Below are 23,424 nucleotides of genomic sequence, written 5' to 3'. Positions count from 1 at the left end.
TATTGTAAACTTCTCTCATTTTTCTAATAAAAATAGGGAAAAATAACTCCAAGAGCCGTGGAAAAATATATTCTAGGCAGAGTGGTACCATTTTAATTTTTTATTAAACCTAGCCCTTCTTTTCTTTTTTTAATAAATTCTGTCTAGAATTATGCTGTATTCAATTATGCATTTCAGCTTCAGGCTAATGAAAATCTAACATTTCTGATTGTATCAAATTAGCCCTGAAGACTGAGAAAGTATTTAGTAATCTATGCAGCTTGGCCTATATTAAGTGCCGATTGATGTAATATATGAATACATTTTGTAACCTGAATAAAATAGCAAGTCAAAAACCTAAAATATGAGTAACATATTGTCATAGATTGTGTTCTATAATTACAGTTGGTGCTTTTTTGGGAATCTGTTGAATCTAAACATTTAGACGTTATCTGGGGTTCTATCTTTCACCATTTCTGTCATCCTTTTGTTCAACTCATGATTTAGTTTCTTTCTCCTGTAGTTTGTTAGGTTTTTGCCATATGGAGCATGTTGATGCTGTTGGAGCAGCCACATCCAGCAATGTTTGTTGTGTGTGACTTGTAGTTTTTCTTCTCACAGGCATTCTTGTTTGCCTAATCTTCTGTTTGTTACCATGGAAGTTTATCACTTAGAGGAAACAGTTATAAGAAGAGTAATAGAGGACAAAGATGGTGACTTTAAAATAAGTTGAAAGTATTTTGGGGTACATTAACTCAAGCTGACTTTCATCCATGTGAATTTCTTTGTATTATTAATGAGTGTGTCAAAGCTTCTGAACTTGAGAGCATTTACTGTAGAAACTTGGATGGAACAGTTTAGGTCCTAGCAGGCTGGCAGAGATCAAAGATTAAGGATGAGGACCTGAAGAGTCAAGTCTAGGTGTGAGTAACTGGATAATTCAGACAGGTACAACCGTAAATTAGGGAACGTTTGGTTTCTGTGCCTCAAGAACAGAATAAGGTTGTGAAGACTCATCAGCACAGATTTGCTGAGCACAAATCACATCAAACAAATCTAGTTTCTTCTTTAGATCAAAAAGACAGCAGGACAGATAAACAGGAAGAAGGAAATGTGTTTTGAATTAAAAAGCTTACTGAAATTTCATAGACAAAGAGTTGAATTTTTTAGTCTTGAGACTAAATTAACCTCTCATTTTCAATCCAGTTCTATTCATCAGTTTCCTTGAAAAGGTCAAATGCCATAACGTTGGGGAAAACGAAGAGGGGGGCGTCCTTCAAAGGATTTGGATTTTTGGCGCCCCTTGGAGCATGACAAGGAGTATTTAGGAAAATTAGGGATCATGTCTGAATATAACTACAGTGAAGCATATACATATATATATATAATTAATCTTGTCTTAGAGCTTCCAGCCACACGTTTCCATGATTCTATCACCAGTATTTAAAGCTCAGACACGACTGTATTACTGCCTATCCAAAACCCTGCAATATGTAAACTAAAAATAGCTCTATATCCTTCTCCATTAGAATTGGTAAGTACAGCTTTCCTAGCCTGGAGCAATGTGTAGACCAAAGCATTCTTCACAAACAGCACTATTAAGCTACTCTGTGTAGCACACAAAGATGTATTAAAACAAATACAGCGTATCGTTGTCTGTCTGGATGAGGCACTGAAGGAAAAAGAATGCCCTGAGCAACACAACCCTTCTTCAATCCCACTCAGTCCAAAAAAAAAAAAAAAACAAACCAAAAAACCAGAGAGGAGAGACTGCCTCTTGCACATATGAATGCATTTGAAACTTTTCTAAATAGAATCTTTATGCTGAGAGCTGAAATGAAAGCCAGGCCATAAAAAGGCTTTTCCGAGAGCAATCTCCTGAAAGTCACAGCGTATTAGAGAAATTTTAAAAGTCACTGAACCTAAGTTCAGGCCCTGACATCTTGGAGTCTTAAAGTTGATGACTTCTTTTTGCTGGGGAAGGCAGGAGGAAATATTTCTTGTACCGGGTTCACTTTTCGCAGCTTTGGACCATAATCCATGCTTGTAATGCTTCAGTCAGATTTCACACAGGGATCTGAACTGTCCTTTAGGTTATAGCTTAGGATATATCAGTGTATTCATTGAATAGCATAGCTTTGTAAGGAGAGAACCCCTGAATTATAGCAGACATGAAATCAGATAGTGGGGAGCAGCTTATGCAGACACAAATTCTCTGTGTGGGAAAGAAAGTGTTGTTTTGCTGCTTTTTCCCTTGGTTTTAAAAGTACTGAAACCAGACAATAGCCATAAAGCAGTCCTTGGAAAGCGTTTCAGTCTCCCAGCAAAACACAAAGCAAGAGCACCTTCTAAAACAGAACAGCAATTCCCTACAAAGTCTTTATTCCCTTGGAATTAAACCTTGGCTCCCAGTGAGAATGCCAGCATGAAGCCTGATTGAGTCTGAGAACCAGTGAGAAAAGAGTTGGGTGGTGCCAGAAGATACTCACTGTGTTCTGCCACTCCTGCCTGTTGGAGAGGGAGCATCCAGGACAACCTGCTCACAACTTCCCAGGTGCTGAACCAAAGCCTTCCCTCACTTGTACTGCTTAGTTTTAGTTACAGCAGTGCTACTGCACCTTTATAGTGGATATATATGGAAAGAACTTGCTGCATAATATTTTTCAGTTATCAGAAGTAAGTGTTTAAAACAAAATGTAGTTGAATACTTAATGGAAAGAAATGTGTGTACAATTTGTAGTGTCTAAATACTGCAGTTGGAGTATTTGGAAAACTTAGTAGAGCTACTCTAAATTAAGACTGGGATAGTGAACAGAGAGCCAGTCAGCTGATCCAAAGAAGCAAAAGCTCTAAGTTTTTTTTGCATAGAAAAGGCAAACAATGTTGGTGTACACCACAGGGAGTTTGGCTAATCATAATCCTGAATCCAAAACACAGCACTGCACCAGCTGGTAGGAAGAAAATTAACTTTATCCCAGCCAAAACCAGGCCAAGTAGTCAAAATTCAAGTAGGGCTTATCAAGCCTAAGAAAGCACACAAGTCCTTCAGCATTTGCTTTATTCCATTCTTCATGTAGAAAATGTCAAGTCCCCCTTGAAATGAAGTTTGAAACACCCAAACTATGTTCGGTTTTCTCCTAACTGTAATCAGCGTGTAGGGCATTAGTGTTTTGGATTCAAATGAGCCTGTATCCTCTGGACAGAGGGTCCACTGCTCTCCCACGTGAAGTACGGTTTATGGAAAAGCTAAATCAAAACTAGGGACTGATTCAGCAGTTCAAATACAATCCAGTGCAGAAGGCAGTGTTTGCAGTTTCTGGGAGAAACAACAGCCTGTACAGATCTCTTCCCTTTAATACAGAGCACCTACTAAATATTGATAGCAGAATATTGAGTTTGGTTATTTCTGACTCCAGCATGATGTGCTAACCTTCACATGTCTGTGGCATGCTCCAGATGGGCCAGAGACAGGGCCTTCCTCTTGCTCTTTCTATTTGAAGAAGTGATGCAAAATGAAGTTCTGCTGTGTATTTCTAGGTCAGTGATGTGCATCATGCTGCCTTTCTGCCCCTCCTGGCTGTACAGAGCTGGCCACCTGCGGGGTGCAGCCAGTGTGATGTGTGCAGGGGCACACCTCACACACCTCCCAGCTTTACCCAGTGTGCAAGAGCAGCTGCAGCAATGGCACGTGGTGGAAGATTCTGGTGAGCTGTGCTGCTTCCCTCCCATTCCCTGACCCTTTCCAGGAGGCACAACAACCAGCCTGTGTTTTCTTTGTTGGTGCTGCTGTTTGCTGAGTCTGTTAGTTAAGCTAATTAACTTCTGGGTAGCACAATTGCACCTATACCTGGTACAGCTTTACCATTGGGCTTGTGCACAGACCATTTCTTCAGGGTCACTGAAGCATTTGCAGGCACCATCTACACTGACTTGGCACGAGATTTCAGTTCCTAAGGCTCTTGGTTGCTGTTGGATTGCACATTTATGGACAGGTGTTGGTGGAGAGGAGGAGAGGGGGCAAGTAAAAATGCGTTGTTGTGTGTGTACAGAAAAGTGCAAAGCACTGAAAATCAATGTCACATATTTCTGTGAAGGCCACTGAGTACATTCAATGTCTTAAAAAGCTAAATAAGTAAACTGAACTGTGTTCTGCTGACTCCTGTGGGGATAGAAATGGATCTCAGGGATGCACAATTAGCAGCATCAATAAGAAAATTCACGCTGCACCTCTAAAGCTGCGTTCTTGGGGGCTGTCTTCATCTCTTATGTGGCACACATGAGGGAATACTGATGCCCCCATGTTTGTTAAATGTCCACAGTGTGTTAATTTGTTTGCATTTATAATTAAAACTTCTGTTCCTTAGTATTCCTCTGATGCCCAGAAAAATTAGCATCATGGCATTGCATTTCTGCTGAAAAAAACATACTATTGAGATTTGCTGCACTTTGCAGAGCTTGGACAAAAATCAGATGAATTCATAACTCTTCATTTTGGCTTTTGGTTAGTGTTTTCTTAATTTTAGATGATAATGGGTGTATGCCATGTTCTGCACCTTGTTGTTTCTTAGAAAGTCATTGATCTGCTGATCAACAGGTTTTTGTTGCATGGAGAACACTTAATTCTGTTACATAAATTTTGCTAGGAAATATATTCGGTGGTGTGGGAGAATAGATTTTTAGAGCTTAAAGAATGGGAAAAAAATGACATGAGATTCTTCTTCAAATCTCATTATTTTGTCTGTGTTTACTTTCATATCAGCCTAGTCTGTTTTGTTTAATTCGTTGATGAAAGCAAGAATCAACTTAAAAGAAATGAAATCAGTGGAAAAGCTAGATCCAGAATGAAAAAAACTTGAACCAAGAAGCTGTCAAAGGTGAAAACCCTTGGGATCTGGAGCATTGGTGCTGTGGTTTCTAGAGAGGCAGAGAAGCTGCTGTTGCCATCCTTTGGGGTAGGAAGTGAGATCAGAGTGTGGCTACCTGAGGGGTGGATTAGAGAGCCCTCATGTGAGAACAAGTGTTTGAGATTTACTGATCTAAGGAAGCTGCTACGCTTTGGATTTTTCCTACCTGTGTGTGTGAAAGATAACCTGTAGTGACTTTTCTTGTCAAGTGCTCCCATTCTATAGTCCATATCCTACTCTGTGGCTTCCATTGTGTTATTGAATTGGGCCCCCAGCTTACCAGCACTTCAGAGTGAAGCCTTGACAGCTGTTTGATCCAGCCCTGCTACCAATTGTGGTAACATTCTGTATTCCTCACAGTAGTAAACAATAGCTTTGTGGAAATCAAGAACTTAGAAGAAGCACTCGCAGCAAGGAGAGAACTTGATTTAAAAAATGAACAACCACTGCACCAAAATAGATGAGACTGGCTTAGAGGTTCAAAACATTTCTTTTCCCTAAGGCAGTAATTTGTAAGGAAAACAAGCAAAATCAAATGAACTGGCAGCAGAGGAGAAGAGAAACAATAGCATCCATGATGCCAGTAATACAGAAAAGTCAGTAGCAGAAGGAGGGATGAGCTAATAAAAAGCAGCATAGGAGAAAGGAGACAAAGGCTCCCAGCTCATTTACAGCTGCTGTTGTTGCAGTACCTCTGCTTGTCCAATTTGCGGGGCAGTTCTGGAGCCCCGTTGGTATTCTCAGTGCTCACCCCCTCCTACAGCCGCGCGGCTTGGAAATCTTCGTGGGCTCACAAGGAGCGTGTCAGTAACGGGAAGGACAGCAAGAGGAAGCACCAAGTGAGTAGCTGTCCTCCCTGTAGGTGATTTTGGTTCCATTGTTCACAAAAAAGAAAGATTGATCTTCCCAGGCAGACTCCTGGTGGATTTGGATAAGTTTATGAGACGCGATAGGATTTTGTCAGCAGTGATGAGATCTTCCAGGGAGACTGGTGATTAGTATAACAAGATTGCTGTTATTAAGAGTTAGCTGTCAAAGTTACGGAATTACATGGGAAAAATTAATAAGAATTATTGGTGTTACTCTCACAGATGCTAAATTCCTCAGCCAAGACAACTAAAAGCTCAATATTTTATTGCTGATTTTCTCTGTGGTGAAATCCATGTGAAATAGAACCACAAGTGATTAAGGAGAATTCACATCAGTGAGTGGAAGAACAGAAACACATGTTAGGGTAAGAGGCAGAAGGAAAATCCAGTGAGGAACAACTGTGTTATCTCAAGATAAGGTTTAGATTTAGCCCTAAGATTTTTAGGGCTTCCTGTCAGTCTCTTAACAGTTCTGAGATTTTAGTAAAAAATACTGCAATTGGTGAGTTGCATGGTATGAAGAAACCGCTGACGGAGGAGGATCCAAACTCCATGGTCACAAATCTACATTCAGTGACAAACAAATTATTCTTGTTCCTTCCTTGCCAGTGCCTTATCAGCGCTCCACATGACTACATCACTGTTCTCATTCCCTCACTTTAGTTATTTCTGTAGTGATGTTTTCCATGGGATTTTTTCCTCTCTGGTAGATTTCAATTGGATATCCATCATCATGGAAAGGGACATCCCAGCTTTGGAAAAGAGCACGCCTGAAAGGATGTGCAATTGATTGCTCTTGGCAGTGCTGTAGCCACTTTTAAGTTCTAATTTATACCAGGCAGACAGAGAATGCCATCTGGTCGTGCCAGAGAGATTTGAAAGGAAGCACAGAAAGGCACGTTTGAGTTGGCTGTCTGTCCTTGTGTCTGTAGCTTCATAGAGGGGGGTATTGGCATGGCGGGGGGCTGAGGCTTTGTTGTTCTTCTTGGAGGGCAGGGAAGTAGGATCTGGCACAGCCCTCCGGTAGTAGAGCTCCTTGGGTTTTCCCAAACTTGATTGTGTAAGGTAGAAGGGGAAGAATGCCAACTGTAGCCTAAATCCTGGCTTTGTCCCTCACATATCCTGGCAAGAACATGAGTTTGGGGGGAGTTGTTGGGGGGTGTGGGTGGATAGGTAGATGGAGTTCTGAAATCACTGTCTTAGAAGGAGTTGCCTTCTCACTTCAGGGAAGGTTGTAACACAGAGCTAATAGTTCCAAGTGGTGAAGATAAGGTATTTTTATGGTTTTGTCTGTTTATTTAAGGGGTTTGGTTTTTTAGTGGGGGAGACGACTGGTTTGGGATTTTTTGGGTGGTGGGATTCAGGACTGGGAACTTTCTGTGAAGGCACTGTAGGTAAATAAAGAAAAAACAACTTGGATGTCTACTTGAGAACTTTAGTGCTTATACTGAGTTCTTAGGAGCAGTTAGGAGTTTGATGGATGAGTCCAGCCATTTGTTACATTTACTACTCATAAAGCAGTGCTAATCTTGTATTTCATTTATGTAGAAAGCACAGCATGTGTTTTTGGTTTGAAATCTTTATTCAGCCTTCACAGTTCAGGAAAAATTAATTCACTTCTAGAACATCTTCCCTAGCAATTGGGGGTTCTGCCTGCTAGGGTAAAAGTTTTGGTTTCCTTTTATTTCAGATCTTCAGCTGTCTGGTGGCCAGATGGCCACAGAAGCAACAGCCCAAAATCCACCAGCAGCAAAGTGCTCTCCAGAGAACCAGAGATTAAGAACTTGCTCAAGGTCCTCCTGCTGGTCTGGACAGGAGGTTGGTGCCCGAGCTGAGCTGGGTTTGCTGCTGTTGTCTTTCAGCCCCGAGCTGCAGTGTGTGTTGTACCTGCAGGAGCGCACCTGGCACACTGAGCTGGTTCATGGCTCCAGGGCTCTGGGCACTCGAGTTTGGGTTCAGCCAGCTGTTGGCAGTGGCTGTGTACCTGGGCAGCTCTGTGCCTGCTGAGACAGCCTGGCAGTGCCTCTGTGTGCGTGTGGCATCTGACAGGCTCAAGTGGGGCTTCTCTGAACGCTCTGCCAAGCTTGGTGTTTTAAGAGCCGAAGGTTTGCTTTGATATTTTTTCTGTTTGATGCTGCATCACCAAAGCAAATATGAGTTCTATCACTGACTTAGATGCTGAATCAAGCTTGAACAAATTTAATCCTGGTAATACTGCTGTTGAGGCTTGGATCTGGTAAATAATTTGTGTAAAGTAAAAGAATGCCTTAAATTCTTACCTGTATCTCTCAATTACAGTCCTTGTTTAGCATGAGAAAAATGTGGTGCGTGTTTTTGTGATGGGGGTGTGGGAAGGGGAAGAGAGGGGGGACAGCATATTTGAGCTGAGAGTCTTTTTCATTTTTGTTTATATACAGAAAATACAAATGCACGGAAAGAGAATAAATGATAATATAGCCAGTTGTGAGTTCTGTAATTGTGGAGAGCAGGAGACTGTCCTGGCCTTTTGGGAAGCAAACCTAGGGAAATGCAAAGTGCAGATCACAGCAGTTGTTCCCGGCGTGCTGTTTGGTATGCAGCGACTCCAGCATGCAAGGCCCTGAGCAGCAATCTTTGGAATCTATTACATTTGTTCCACAAAGTCATTCTAAACCCATTTAATCTCCCTCATCAGGGCTGCTGACATCCGCAACTTATGCACCGAGTAGACAACTGAGGGAGGAGATTTATAAGGCAGCTCTGTCCATTGATTCTTAGAAGGCCGGTTTCTACACTTGAGGAAGGGCATCTTACTTTATCTTTCACTTGACTATCTTCCATCTTCTCCCATACTGGATAACAGTGCTACTACTCACCTAGCAACACTTTTTTTTGTTCTTTTTTTTTGTTGTTTTGTTTTATGGACAGAAATTAAATGGTCATTATCAATGCCACCTTCTCAGGGATTACCTTGCACAGCAGCACAATCCCCCTTCTCCACATGTAATGTGGAATGGCTGGGAGCAGAAAGACGGTGAAGGGACTGTGGCTTTTGTGTTTATTCAAAGGCTTTTTCGAACCAAGCATTTAATAGCAGATTGGTCTTTTTTCAAAGTCCTTTTGAGGGCACAGAGGGCACAGAAGCTGTGGCAGAAATCCTGAATGCAGCAGAAGGAGCAGCTTGTTTCACACACTTGTGCTGGCACTAGTGAATGGGTATTGGCAGGATGACTGAGCGAGGGACTCTGGGCTGGGAAGTAAATCAGCAGCTTGCTTTTTCTCTGGTTTATTTTCTCTTTCTTACAAGGCCACTGCAGAGGGAAGGGAGGCAGAGAAGATGGTAAACTTTCTGTGGAATTTTTAAAAGCTTTCAGTATTGATCTGACACACTGAAGTTGCAGAAGCTACTTAACAGCTACCCTGAAGTCTACCTAAAGTCAAAGAGGGAAGAATTAAGCCAATGTTTTATGCTTCAAGTCTTTTTACAGGAGATTATACTTCAGCTGAGTAAGGCAGACTCTTAAGGCAGTTAAATTCCCAGGAGCAGTGGCAATTGTCCCCGTATTAAGGTGTGAGCTGAATTGCAGGAAAGATGATTATCACATCCCACCACAAACCTGCTGTCTCAGCAGCAGCATCAGAGGTCTGTCTGTCCGTGGCAGTGTCACAGCCCTGTCGCTTCACACCTGCTTCCACAGGGAATGGCTTGTTCTCTGGAGATGCATGGGAACTGGGGGTCACATTGGTCAAGAGCTTTATAGCTCTTTCCTCAAGATTTTCCACACTACAGAGGTCAAATGTACAAATGAGACTGTCTAAAAATGCTATAGGAAGTCCAAGCAAAATTATCCCAGAGCATAAGGGGCCTTGGAAGTCATTTTCTAGAGAGAAGCAAAATTGGGCCGAGCTCTTACTACTCAGTAAGTACTGCTAATGAAATAGTTGAAGCTACTTAGACTCAGTTCTCTCACCTAATTGTGTAAAGCAGCATTTCATCAGTTTAATAATGATTATAAATTATAAAGTTGATCCAATACTGTTGTTTCCAAGGTAAGTGATATTTGGGCTTCTTGAGGTGATACTGCATGCTAATCAGAATAGGGAGTTCAGTAGGTAGATCCTGTTAAATTAATCAGTAATTCCCACTTGGCTTTTCTTGCTAACATCTTGACTTTTAACACGCATCCTTCACAATTCAGAAATAGAAATGTGTCTCTGAGAGATCTGGGAGAGGTCAAATAGAATCTTAGTCACAGGCTTTGTGGGTCTATAATTAAATACATTTCTGAAACATGGCATAATGTGCAAGAACTTGCCTGGTTTCTGTTCTATGGAATTCCTTCTCAGCAGAGAGCTATTACTGTCTTGGAGGTTTCTGACTGCAACAAATTAAATACCATCTGCTAAAAGAACTGTGGCAATACTGTCATCTAGAGTACTTCCCTTCTGGTTACCTTGGGCAGAATAGAGGGAATGTTCAGAAAAAATAATGAGACAAAGACCACTGTCATCCTTACTTTCTTGCATCGTGGCCACAGTGGTAGCCTCCCTAAAGACCTGGGAACCCTCTGTGTTAAGTCAAGTGTAAATTTGGTGTGGCTGGGTTGAGGTGAAATTTGTGGCTGAGAGAAGTTATGTGACCTCATTGAGGCAGCCAGGGTTGTGAGAGTGGCATTTCTACTTTTCAAATAGTTCACTTTTATTTTTATCATAGGAAAGAAATGAAGAGAGGGATGAGAAATGTAGCAGGGGATGAATGACAGCTGAGAATTTGTGGAAAAAAAAGGGAGGGTGGGAAAGTGGGTTACTGTCACAGCAGAGATGATGCTGTGAGGGAAGGAGCCAGGGAGCAGCTGAGGTACTGCAGCATGAATGGTGTAAAAGGGTTTGAAGGAGATGAAGTGATGTTGTCGCCTCTGCTGGTGAGCTCTGGGTAGTGCCTGTCACACTGGCCCCAGAGATCTGCTCCAGTTGTGAGATCCCAGAACCAGAGACCAGGAGACAAGAGGAGGTTACCAGCAGCTGAGCAAATGCACAGAACACAAATTGTCCAAGCCAGCTTTAGCTCCCTGAGAGCAGTGAACGTCTGCTAGATGCTTTGCTTGCCTGGGAGCTGCTCTGTCATTTCTTCAGCACTGTTTTCATTGAGGCCAGCCCTCATCTGTTTACCCTAACTCTTCAGGCAAACATGGCAAATACCTTCAGAGGAATATTCTCTCCAGCAGAATGAAATCTGAAGGCACATGCAAATCCCAGCTGATCTGTGTTAGTTTTGTTTATTCTGTTGTTCCAGACAGTAAACTAAACAATTTGTGTCTTCCATGAACTGGCTTCTTCTGTGGAACAGCACACTTAGGGAATTATTTCCATCAAGTTTTTTCTTAAAGAAAAGTTTGGAAAGCCCATCCTTCTTTCACTTCACCAGTAAGAGAATCAAAAGGGCTGCACAGAATTATAACAAATTACAAAGGTAGAAATGTAAAATACTGCTTTCATTTTTCATTGTTCTCTAAAATTAATGGGTTTAAGATAAACATCTGACCCTTCACTATACTGAAGATGCTGAGTCAACTTTGTCTTTCCCTGCTCAGAGAATGAATCCTTTGTGCTTTCTGCTTTTTCAGGAAGTGGCTGCTTCTTACACTCCTTTTCCAGTTGAAAAAACCTCCTGAGGTGTGCATGGAGGAGCTCCAGAGATGTGGGGTTTTGTATACGCTGTGACACTCTTCCTCAAAGGCAAATGGATTTTTTCTCTCATGTTTGCTTATCTGGTTGATAGCTGAAAAAAACTACTTGAGAGGTTTGTAATTGAGTCAACGGATGTTTATATAAAGAAAGGAGACATAACTTTGGAGAAGTTTTGGCTCATATCTATTCATACTGCTGAAGGAGTTCAATTTGGACAAAAGTAAAAAAGCCTTTACAATTGAATGTCTTCTGTTTGGCTGGGCTTGTGTCTCAGCACAAAATAAAAATGAAATAACACAGATACAGGTATGCATATAAACATTGGGAGGCATCCAAGATAAAAGTAGTTAAGCTACTTTTTCATACATGAATATATGATTGTAAGCACTTCACCTGGTTTAATCATTCCCTTTTGGCTGCCAGGGAAAATAAATTTGTAGTGTACAATAGGTCAAGGGTCTGGTAGGGAACAGAATGTGCAGTCCATAAATCTGTACAAACATGCAGGAAGCTCAGCCACAGCTGGAAGTGCAGTAGTGGCTCCTGCCTTTCCTTGAGGGTGACATTTTAAGAAATTGTGACTTCTTTCAGAGGATGGGCTTTTAGACTGGACTGTATTCATTTCTATGTGCTGCCTGTATGGAAAAAAAGAATTGATTCTTTTCAGCCAGCTGGCACACTTTGTGGGCAGGCTGCTGTTCTGGGCTGCTCAGGTGCTGTGATGACACTGCTCCATCAGAGAGAGGAAAAACCCCCATGGTTTAATAACACTCAAGGGCTGAGTTGGCAAAGGCAGACCCTCACAAGTTCAAGTACAGAGTCACAGTTTTGAATCTCTGAATTTTATCTGGCATTTCTGTGTATAAAATTTACCAAATTGTTGTTTCTGTCTCCTATATCAGTATAAACATCTCTTCTTTCCATGGTACTCTTTTTGGGCAGCCTGCAGATTCCTGCCAGTAACCATGGGGAAATCCAGGCATTTTTCAGTGTGAGGTGCACAGTTCTATTTACTCCACAGTGTCCTAATATCACACTTGATTACAGATTTATTCCTGGTCTCAGGGGCTTTCTGTGCAGTTCATTATCGTAGCATCGGAGTGTTTCACAAATGTTAACGGGCTTATCTTCACAACTCATTCTGAGTGCTGCTATCATTACAGGCTCCTCTGAGAATTTCCTAGCCAGTCTTTAATTATTTTTCACTGAGTATTTGCAAATGGCAGCTTCAGACACTGCAATTCAGTGAAAATTGGGCAGATATTTGTTGGACATCAGTAAGCATCCATAATTCCTGAATCTTTGCCAGTAATTTGGCAGTAAAAAGTAATCCAATGCACACCCCAAAAGTATGAATTCTGAAAAGCTCTTTAACTAAGCACTTCCAAGTTTGTTTGCTTGTTTTTAATTGTTAAACTTAGGTATTTTCTTTGGTTTTGTTTTTAGAAAAAGCTAAGCCTTTTATCTTTTAAACTTCCTAAACCAGTTTTTATGGACTGTTGCCTGAGCTGTTCAAAGCCTGCAAAATGTTAAGCAATTGATAATGAATTTATTTTTTTTTTCAAGGCATGCCAGGAAAAAAACAACTACAAATAATGCTTAAACACTGTGCAGCTCAGTAGCTTCAGTTTGTTATAACCCAATTATTAAAATAAGTCATGGTGTTTTAATATGATATAAAGTATGTTGAAATGCTATTCAGACACTTATATATATATATAAAGCTTCTAATACATATTTATAAGTGCCTAGTGTTAAGTCAGATTTAAATGAGGTGAAGAGTTCCTCCAGGGTGTTGGTGGGAGCTCATTGTGTGGCTGTGAGCCCTCCCTTTGCTCTCATCGGCCATGCTGACACCTGGTCTCCAAGGACCACCTCCTTTTTCTCTGGACTGCAAGTAGGTCACCACTGCAGCAGTGTGGGAAGTGGAAGGTAGAAAAAACAGAAAACAAAGAAAAGCAGCCAAGAAACTGGGAAAGGTCTGCTCAGATTCATAGAACTGGCATCATTTGTCAATGGGAAATCCAAAAGTACTTGTCTTGGGGTTTAAGCATTTTAAAAAGCTACACAGCCACACCATAATCATTGCAAGAACTACTTGGTCCTTCATGCATAATTTCCTACTTTATTTCCATGTTGATTTTTTTCCTTTTTGCTTCCTATGGAGAGGAGAACCTTGCTTTACAAGATGGAAATTACTAGTGTATGAAGTAGATGAAGAGCAAGGACCAGATTTACAGGGCTTTTAGGGATCCTGTGATAGTGAGTTTTAGCACATATCCACACGCATTTTCATGTGCTTTTACACTTAGTTACTGATGTGAAATGTAATTCCCCTTAGGTGTCACCTTGGAGGTGCTGAAATGGCTGTGAAAATCCCTTGGCACCAGTTAGCAGAATTAATGTGTGTAAAAGATAACATATCATGACATGACATGAAGGCAGTCAGCTAGCCTCAGCTTTCTGTGTTGTAAAGCTCTCTACAGGTCCTTCGCTTCTAAGCATGTTCAATTTTCCCTGTGTTGAAGTGAGTTGTGCTTTTATGACCCAATATAAATGTGAGTTGGATGTTTCAGGACAGCTTCTGAAATTAAAAGTCTTGTATCTCCTCTCTCTATGTATGGCCTTTGGAAATGCTGATGACCTCTGGGGCCAGAGCTCCAATGTAATTTTTACTTGAGCACGCAACAGTTTTATGGGGTTTTAATTGGGCATGAAGAGGTGAGGTAGACAGAGTTTTAGAAATAGATGCTTGCACTTCTAATCTGTGCTTGAGAGTGCTTTGAGGTGTGTGTCAGGAAAAGGATTCTTCTTCCAAAGCACCAGATGTGGGGAAGGGCAGCAGGCATGAAGGCTTCCCTTGTGCTGCATGCCCAGCCCTGGAGCACTGGGTGGGAAATGTTGTCATTGCCCTCTACAAAGACCCTTCATAAGCTTAGAATAGGGAATTGAACATCAGAAAGAACGATGCTCATAAAAGTGGGAACACCACAACAGCATTATCTCTAAAGCTGCTCTTTGTGTGTACCCATTAACTTCTCTTTTCCCTATACATTTTGCTGATGCTCTCCTGTTGCACTTCCTGGGACTATTCTATTCAAGCAACATGCTGGATATCATCACATTTACTGAGGAAATTCCTGTGTTCTCTGTTGAATCCTCACTATTTTCTTATTGCAGTGTTCAGTGGACTACTATGATCTTAAATGAGCCTGCATGGTTGTTAAATATAATTTCTAATGATTACATGTATAGTCTTATACTGTGATATTTAAAATATCACTGTGGCCACTTCTGCCTAATTTACACGTTCTTAAAAATAATTTTTTTTTATGCAACAAGATAGATTTTAATAGAAGATAATAATAGAAGATTTGAATGATTCTTGTGCATAAAGGTTCACCTCCTTAAGGAGGGGAGACAATTTAGGGGTGATGTTACTCCTACCCATCATTGTCCCAAACGGTGGAATTAAAATGAGTTAGGTAAGGGTCTATGGCAGGAGCTGAACATGGCAAAAATGAAAGTTCTTTAATGTTTCTGCAGAAGTGTGTGATATATTTAGAAAAGATTTAAAGTTACAAAATGACTGAGAGGGAAGGAATTTCAGTTAAAAGAAAAATTAATGTACTTTATACTTAAGTACATATATGTTTTGGCCATGTGCTCATATCTGAGAATAAGAATATGATAATAACAATAAGAATATAATAATAACAAGAATAGTTAAAAGCTTGGTGATGGGTAGGTGATAGAAGAGTGCAGGCAGAGGAATAAATCATCTACTCTTGAAGTTAGTAAGAGTTTGGTCCCTCACACCAGCTTCACTTTGTCCAGACCATTCAGAAATACTCAGTGTCTAAATTCTATCTCCATTTGTGTGAAAAATGAGATGCTGCTCCCTCATTTCAGCGCAAGGAGTGGGGCAGCACCAGGAATATTTCAGGAACTAAGAGGCTTTTGTGCCTAAGAGCCCCTTGTGCTGTATCCAGTGTGAGCATAGCTGGTGCTCTCTGGATGGGTCTTCATATCCTGGATGGAGGTCTGTGAGCATGGGGATGTTGGACAGCTATTGGTATGTCCTAATGATGAGGATAAAACAGCCACAAGTGGCAGAAATTAGCCTGGAAAAGCCTCTCATAAGTTTGATTGCAAGCTGTTGAGCTTGCACAGCATTGTAGTCTCCTTAGATTAAAGGATTTTTAAATCCTTAGGTTCTGGATTTTTAAACCTCTACTGCAATTACAAAAATCATGTCAATTAGCTCACTCCAAGCTCCAGGTTACTGTTTCTTCAACAGAAGGTAATGTCATGGATGGGGACCAGAAATTAGATGTATTTGTGAGGACTGAGGAGAAAATCCATAGTTGTGAACTCTCTTGGGTGCCAGGGCAGTATGCTGAATTCTTCAGAGTTCTTCAATGTCACCACAATTGGATGTGCAGATGTTGTTACTAACTGAGCATTCTGCTTATTGAGATCTCATTGAGTTGTGGTGCAGGGGAAGTTCTTTCAACCTCTCCTGTGAGGTTTATGCAACACCCTTGCCTTGATTTTTTTCTCTTAAATTTTTCTTATATAATTTTTCTTTTGGTTTAGTTACTAGGCACTGTCAAATGTAAGAGGTAGATGTCAGGTTTTGAGACAAGACAGCTTGAGTTGATATGAATCTTCACTAGCTCTTTTCCTTCATCACATGTTTTGTTCTTTTGAACATTATTGTGAGAGTCTGCTGGCTTTAATTCCCACACAAAGCCAACTGCCTGTTCATGATTTAATTCTGAAAGAGTCCCATTGACATTTAAATAGCACTTGTGCCAGAGTAACATTCAAATTAGGAGTTATTTTAAAATGTTTTTGAAAGGTACTTAGGTGACTCTTAAGTTGACAAGTTCCTGTTTTCTGAGATCTCTTCAGATCTTGAATCAGTGACTGTCAAAACCATTTTATTCACCAGAATTGTCTGAATGTACCAGAAATTCCAGCTTTCTCCAACCAGCTGCCAACACAGGGAGCCCAGCCCCTGACAAGATCTAATAGCACATAAATAGCATAAAATGAAAATTCACAATCCAACATCTGCAGTCCACAGACATTTGGAAGCAAAGTCAAATCGCTTGTGCTGAATATCAAGTGAAGGGATATCACACAGAATATTTAACAGTTGTTTTGGAAAGAAATGTGGAGAATTTATTTTAAATGAGAAGTGGGGAGTATGTGAATCTTGGGGCCTGGATTCCGATTGGGGCTGCTCAGAGCTGGTGGAGTTGCAAGTAAATTAGAGTTTCCCGATACCTGAACTGCTTTTGTTTTCTGTATATTGCGGATCTCACGGCTAAAACATGCAACTCGGGATGGATTTGGAGTTATAATGAGCCAAAGGGATTTTCAGGTTCTTCAGTGAAGTAGCTTTTATATCTCTAATGGCAATTACAGTCTAAAAAGTAATGATTTTGCAACCTCAGCTTTTGTGCAGTTTAATAAAACGCTTCCTTTTTCTTTTAGGTTGGTTGGTGGCTTTCTCACAGTTTTCATCCCCCATCTTAGAACTATTTGCAAAGCTGAGCTATTAAACTTCACAGCACTAAAGGAGGTAAGCAAGTTTTTGTGGTGTGCTGGTTCATTCTCTTGTGGCTGGAGCAGCTGATGCCCATATGGGTTTGTGTTTCATCTCAGCTTTATTGCTGCTCTCTCACTGTACCATTTAGTTCTGACGTGGCACTCAGTTGGCACTTGTGTTTTCTAGAGCTATCAGCAAATCCATGGACTGTGTTAGGCCTGAGGTGCTTAAAAATACAGACAGCTTTGGTAATCTTTAGCTGCAAGTGAATTAACCATTTCAGTGTTTGATTTCATTTGAGATTTCTGAAGCTTTGCTGATGGAAAAAGATAATAACCAATTATCCAAAGTAGTTTTAGCAACTTCATTAGTGCAGAACTCCAGCTAAGCAGGCCCCTGGAGTATTTATCTCAAATGCCCTATTTTGAGCTTTTAAATATTGTTCTGTTGTCACTGAGTGGATGACATAAATATACCTAACATCTTCGTATGCAACCAGCAGTTTGAAAACATGTTTCTGTGGTCTGGATGTATTCTGCTTTAGAAATGTTGCTTACATTTTAGCAAGCCTTAGTTTTATGCAAAATAAACCTATACCAGTTCAAATGAATAAATTATGAATTAAAGGTAGGGTTTAATCTTTTGAATTTTTCAAAGTTGAGGTCTTAAGTTGTCTTTTTCAGTTTTGGCACAAGGGCAATTTGGAATCGATTTGATGTATCTATGATTTTTTAGTGTTTGGCTGAAAAAGAAAATCAAGAAGAGGAGTTAGTGATTTATATTACTGAAAGGCAAAGGAGCGTTTTTAAAAGCAAAACTTTGCTATAATTTGTTGATTTCACATTTACCGTCTCCTGACCTTGCTTAAGAAAAACCAAAAAACCCCACAAACAGACTTAAAAATCAGCAGAATGGGAACAGCTCCAAAAAAACACTTTATAAACCATGGTCTTTTCTGACTGAAATTGTTTATGTGAATACATTTATGTGAATGTTTTGTTTTATCAAGGAGAATAAACTAGATCATTATCTCAAGTAAATAATTTTTCGTCCACTTCCCTCCCATGGGATTTCAGTCATCTAAATCAGAGAAATTCTTTCAGTGGCAGAGCAGTAATAAATATAACTGTATGGAACATAGTCTTAAGTGTAGAGTAAAATAAAGGGTAAGGTGACCTAGCAACTCTATCATCTCTCATTTTTATGATTCCTTGGGGTTGGGAAAAAAAAAAATCTTTTGAGCTGACCATGTTCATTGTAGCAAAATTACTATGAAAGATTCCCGTGGGACACTTGCATAACTGACCATTAGGAAAAAAACTGGCAGTCAGGAGAATAGAGCAGATACATTTTCTGTTCTTGTCATTATCTTTGTCCCAAGTGTAGGACAGGGTTATGTAATCACACTTAGAGTCTGTCTTGCATTCTAATGCACTCATCAGCCACTGAGAATCTCTCCAAGATGGGAAGATGCCATTTAAGTAACTCTGTCTTGGGGCAAATTGGAAATACTGCCTCAACAGAAATCAGCTAGGGTTGGTTATGTTAAACTTGTTACAAATGTTGCAGGCTACACAAAAATCTCAGCAGCTACATAGCTGTTGTTGTGAAAGCATGAGATGGACAAGTGTAAAAGCTGATTTGGGCTTGGGCATTTCCTACATGATCACATGTATTGTAGTGCTCCTTGCTGTGCTGCTGCATTAGGCGTAAGGAAGTTTCATCTCAAAAAACAAGAAGTATGTCAAATTGAGGATTATTGGTTGTGTTGTGACTCAGATGTAGTACAGTTTGTCTCAGGGAGTTGAGGCCTTGAGTGTTGGAAAGCAATGTGGAGATTATGCTTAATTCCATGTGTGTAATTCATGGTGAGGCTCTGGGTGGAGTCGGTCTCTAGGAGGTTTGGACAGAGTCATGCTCATGCTTCAGCTAAAGGGAGTGAAAACATCTGGAATTGTGCTAATTGTGTGTGACCCAAAAACTCATGGAAATCAGTGGAAAGGTTTCTATAAAGTGGAACCTTCTATTACTGGAACCTTCTGTTCCAGTAAGTGCTGGAACAGAAGGTCTTTGGCCTGGTCCTTTGGAGGCCTCTGTGCTCTGGTTCCCCTCTCTCCCTCAGTGTCTTCTCCAGAGTTGTTCAGCAGTGTGGATAACTGAGTTGCTTTCCAGAAAGGCTTTTTATTGACACCAATTTAAAAAATCATTTAAGATATGCTGGGGTGGTGTAAAATGATACATTGAAATGTGTGCATTGGGGCAGGGCAGTAAAGGGAGCTGCAGCTCAGTTTGGTGGAGCAGCTTCCCAAGCACCAGACTTGTGTATTTTATTATATTTTATTTTATTATGTTTTTATTTTTTCTGTACCTTGTTAATAGTTAATCTGTATTGTATAGAGAAACTGGTGAAATAAATGTTTTGCCAACTCTTCCCTGTGTGTTTCCCTAAATGAGCTCTGAAATAACACTTTAAGCAGGTCAAAATAACCTTTACAAACATTTTTAAAGTTATATGTTTTCTTTTTTGATATGGCACCACAGAATGGCATCTCTTGAACTGTGAGAGTTGAGTTACTGATCCACCCCCAGGAAGTGATTCCCATAACTGACTGCAAGTGAGATAATTCCTCGTGGTGTTCTGCTTTGATGGACACACAAAGGTACCAACACAGTGTGTGGCTACAGGTGCACAGGTTTTCTGTAACTGTTTTAGTGTCTAAATTCCCAAAGACTCCTGAACAAGCAGGTTTCTTCTTTGTTTAGAAAAGTAAACCAGGCTGAAATTAGAAGCATCAGTTGGAAATGATAAATATTCATTACCTTGGGAGTTGATGCAGTTGACCAGTATTGATTTCTGCTGCTGAGGATTGTGTTCTATGCCCGAGTGTCTGACTGTGACACTGAGATCTGGGTGGTGTTTGCCCTGGGATGCCCTGTGCTTTGTGGCTGTGACATCAGGCATTTTCAAACCTCAGGAATTCAAGCTGTAAGTAATACAGACCCAGTGTAATACTGGCATTTCCAGACTGCTTTGGTCTGTCTTCTATCCTGTTTGTCACTCAGAGAGCCTGGATGTTCCTGTGTGCAACAGCAGGTCCTATTCAACACCAGGAAGTGACAGAGGATGTGGTGTTGCAGCCCAGCTGTGCTTCCCTGGGCTGCTGTAATAGGAGAGACTGCTCCCAAGCCTTTGTCCCTCTCCAGCTGCACAAAGTTCATCCTCACTTTGGGAAGATGCCATATTTAATCCTCTTGCACCTGGGCAAGACATGCCACACATAGGTGCAGTGACTAACAGAAGGACACAGCAGCCAAAACCAAATACTAGAGACAGCTTTGTCTTGCAGAGGGTTCGTTGTGATCAAATTGTTATTCAGGAACTTGTCCTACTGCTCTCAATTGAATCTCAGCTCTGTGCTATAAATTTAATCCTCAGACATTTCTGTACAAATTCACAGAAAGTGCATTTGTGCACCTTTTAAACTGTAACATAGGTATTTTTAGCTGTCAATAAGTATTTATGATTCAACTTTAAAATGCCTTTGTCCAAGTTTGTTTTCATCTTTAAAAGAATGACTGTCCATATGCTTGGAAGTATTTACATAAAGTCCTAGACTTGTCTGCATTAATATCCTGTTCAAAGTGTTGGGAGTTGAAATATAAAAGGGGAGAAAGAAAGGGATGAATGTTAATTTGTTTTTAAATGTTCAAATGTTGTGTTTCCAAAAGATATGCCTGGCTTTAAATTGCAGAAATTCTGAAAACTAATGTGTTTATAAACTTGAGTGATAGGTAATTTTCACTCTTGTCTGTTACTGATGAACTTGTTCATTAATTTCACTACTTTTAACATAAGTACTAAGCATTCATACTCAGAGTTCATGCTGATACAAGACTTATTTGAGGATTAGTTTATCCAGGCTTTTGCTTTTGGAGTGACATATATTTCTTTAGGCTCTAGTACCAAGAATGCACCCTTTTTAGCCACATGTAACAAAAGCTAAATCATATTTGCATATCAGCAAACCCAACAGAATTTATTTTGGAGAGTAACAGCTTTAAAGTGTCCATACAGTAGAGTGAGTGATGTATGAGCAAACATGGTTCATTTTGCAGGAACTGCAGTCTTTTCCTGTTCTCCTTTTTTATTACATTGCTAGGCTAACAATAAAAACTTGGTATTTGAGTTTTCTTATTAAAGTGTGGTGGTGGAAGGAGGAGTGTCAATTAATGTCAAATTCAACTGAAAAATGTTATGATGAAATGGTCAGCAGCAGGTGAGGATTAAGAAAAGTGGTAAAGCCCACAATGGGGAACCACATTCAATAGCAACTTTCTGGCACAGGAATAAACATGAACATGTTGCTGAGATTTCCAAGTACAATTTAGTTTGACCTTTAATTAAGCAGCAATCTCTACAAGGTAACTTAATTACCTTATCCCTAGGGTGGTCATGTAAGGTAGGTGGCATTGTTTGTGTCACTTATGTACTGTATAGGCTTAAGAAAAATACACAGAGAATAACTCTTTCCTCCTTTCTTTTCATCAGCTGCCAAGCCATGACTTCCCTGAAGTAGTTACACTTTTTTTGTGCTGCTACCCAACGGTGCCTGTGTATTTTGCTTGTCCAGAAATGTCTTGTGCTTTTGTTGCACTGAAGTCAATTAGAGCTAATAGTAAATGATTACGTGGAACATCTTGGGAACTGAAAGACAGCAGAGCCTTTCCATGCTCTGTGTGCCCATTTGCCTTTCTGTTGTTTGCACTCCCTTCTTTTATGTGATTACTTTTTCCTTTTTATGTCGCTCATTTCTTAAAATCGCTCACAGATGGAGCCCCTCTTGTTGTGTCTGTCAGTCAGTTCCACTGACTGGGTTCCTGCTGTACACAGAGAAGTTTCTCCTCAGTTCTTCTAGTGAATAATCTTTTGTATATCCAGGCCATAATGTCTTGTTTAGGACAGGCCCTCTTAGCCAGAGGAGTGCCTAGGAAATGTAAGTCTGTGTGTACTTACTTTCAGAGCTATAAGGGGCTGTAAAATACAGTGTGGACCCTGAGATTCTCTGTGAGCCGTCTCAGGCTCTGTGTGCATCTCCCCTGCTGCACTGGAGGATGGGCTGTGTTCAGGTAGAGAAGCAATGGGGTAAAAAAAAAAAAAAAACAAGCACAAAGGAAATTTCAGGTTTTTTCTCTGAGATCAGGCAGGACAACTCTATTAGAAATATCTAAGCAATGCTTGTGCTTAGGTGAAAAGGATCTAGAAACTGAAGTCTGTGTCATGCTACAGAGCTTTGTCAGCTTGCTATTGTAAAATGAAGACTGAGATGAGATGAGACTCAGGAGCTGGGAGAGGAGGGGTGTGCCTTTCCTAGGCTTTCATTTCAGTGATTTGGAGTTCACCTTTGCACACTGAGACAGTGGAACCAGGGCCCACATGTGGGTCTTTGTGTCCAGCTGGGACGAAAAGGGATTGAAGTGAACTGGTGGGTTTCTTTTGTTTTCTGGATGTGTTTTTGGTGTGCTGAACTTTTCTGATGATTCAGGCATTCTGTATCTGCATCTGAGTCACCTTAGCTGTTAAGTTGACAAAAAGACTCTCAGCCTGGTTTAGACCTGACCAACACCTTCCCAAACAATTTTGAAGTGTGGCTTGGGCATGCATCAGCATTCTTTTCAAGGCTAACACAAGATAATAAATGGAAAGGATGTGTTACTTAGGCTTTCACATGTTTTTCTTTTGAGCTGAGGTTTTCCTCTCATCTCAGAGAGCTAAAGGAACAAGCTTCCCTCACTTGCCCCGTGTTGTGTGTATTGTGAACAAAAAGGTGTAGAAAAGGCAGAGGTATTCATCTCTGAAAGGCAGAGGTGAATGGAATCCTGGCAGTGTGAACATGGTGGATGTCACCAGTTAGAGCTTCTGTAGCACTGGAGAAATGACTTCAAGGTAGACATAACCCATTCAGCTGAGCTCTTGGCCAGGTTATTTCCACACACAGTGAAAGCCTTTCCAGCCACTCTTCTGGCTAAGGGGGGACTTGGTGAAGGGTTCAGATAGTGGAAAAGAAAATGGGTGGTGTGCATTGTTGATGACTGCTTGTGGGATTTTGTGTTAACTTGTGAGTGATGAATAGGAACAGGTCAGACAGGGAGGCTGTGGCAGCAGCCCAGATCTCCTGCAAGGACTGCTCCCCATGTCAGGAAAAGGATATGCTAAGCAGAAAACACATTTTGAATTGGCAAATCTGGATGTTTTAATTTCCCACATATCTTGTAAGAAACTGTCTCCATTCCACTCAACAAACACCGAATTCCTTCCATAAAATGAAAACAAAGAGAGCTTTCTCCTGAAACACTCCTATGAAGCATCTGTTTTCAGTTAGACACAAAATTTTGCTTGGAAACATCTTGCTGGATATGAACACCAAACTCGTTTAATAAATCATTG

The 23,424-nt window shown here is 40.6% G+C and overlaps 1 long non-coding RNA gene across 8 annotated transcripts in view; it reads left to right on the top strand.

Annotated features, from left to right (window-relative positions):
• Nucleotides 1–23,424, top strand: part of LOC107203569 — a 114,225-nt gene that overhangs the window by 36,112 nt on the left and 54,689 nt on the right. For 6 of the 8 annotated variants that reach the window (XR_004497047.1, XR_004497046.1, XR_001521241.2 and 3 more), the window contains one exon: nucleotides 16,925–17,012. This is a non-coding gene — a long non-coding RNA (uncharacterized LOC107203569). Of the gene's footprint in view, nucleotides 1–7,442; nucleotides 7,571–16,924; nucleotides 17,013–19,520; nucleotides 21,513–23,424 lie in introns of those variants that run through there. The other 2 variants (XR_004497050.1, XR_001521243.3) reach the window with 2 other exon arrangements.

Source organism: Parus major, chromosome 4 (assembly GCF_001522545.3).
Source record: "Parus major isolate Abel chromosome 4, Parus_major1.1, whole genome shotgun sequence".
NCBI lineage: Eukaryota > Metazoa > Chordata > Aves > Passeriformes > Paridae > Parus > Parus major.
This window is presented reverse-complemented; position numbering and strand designations above follow the sequence as displayed.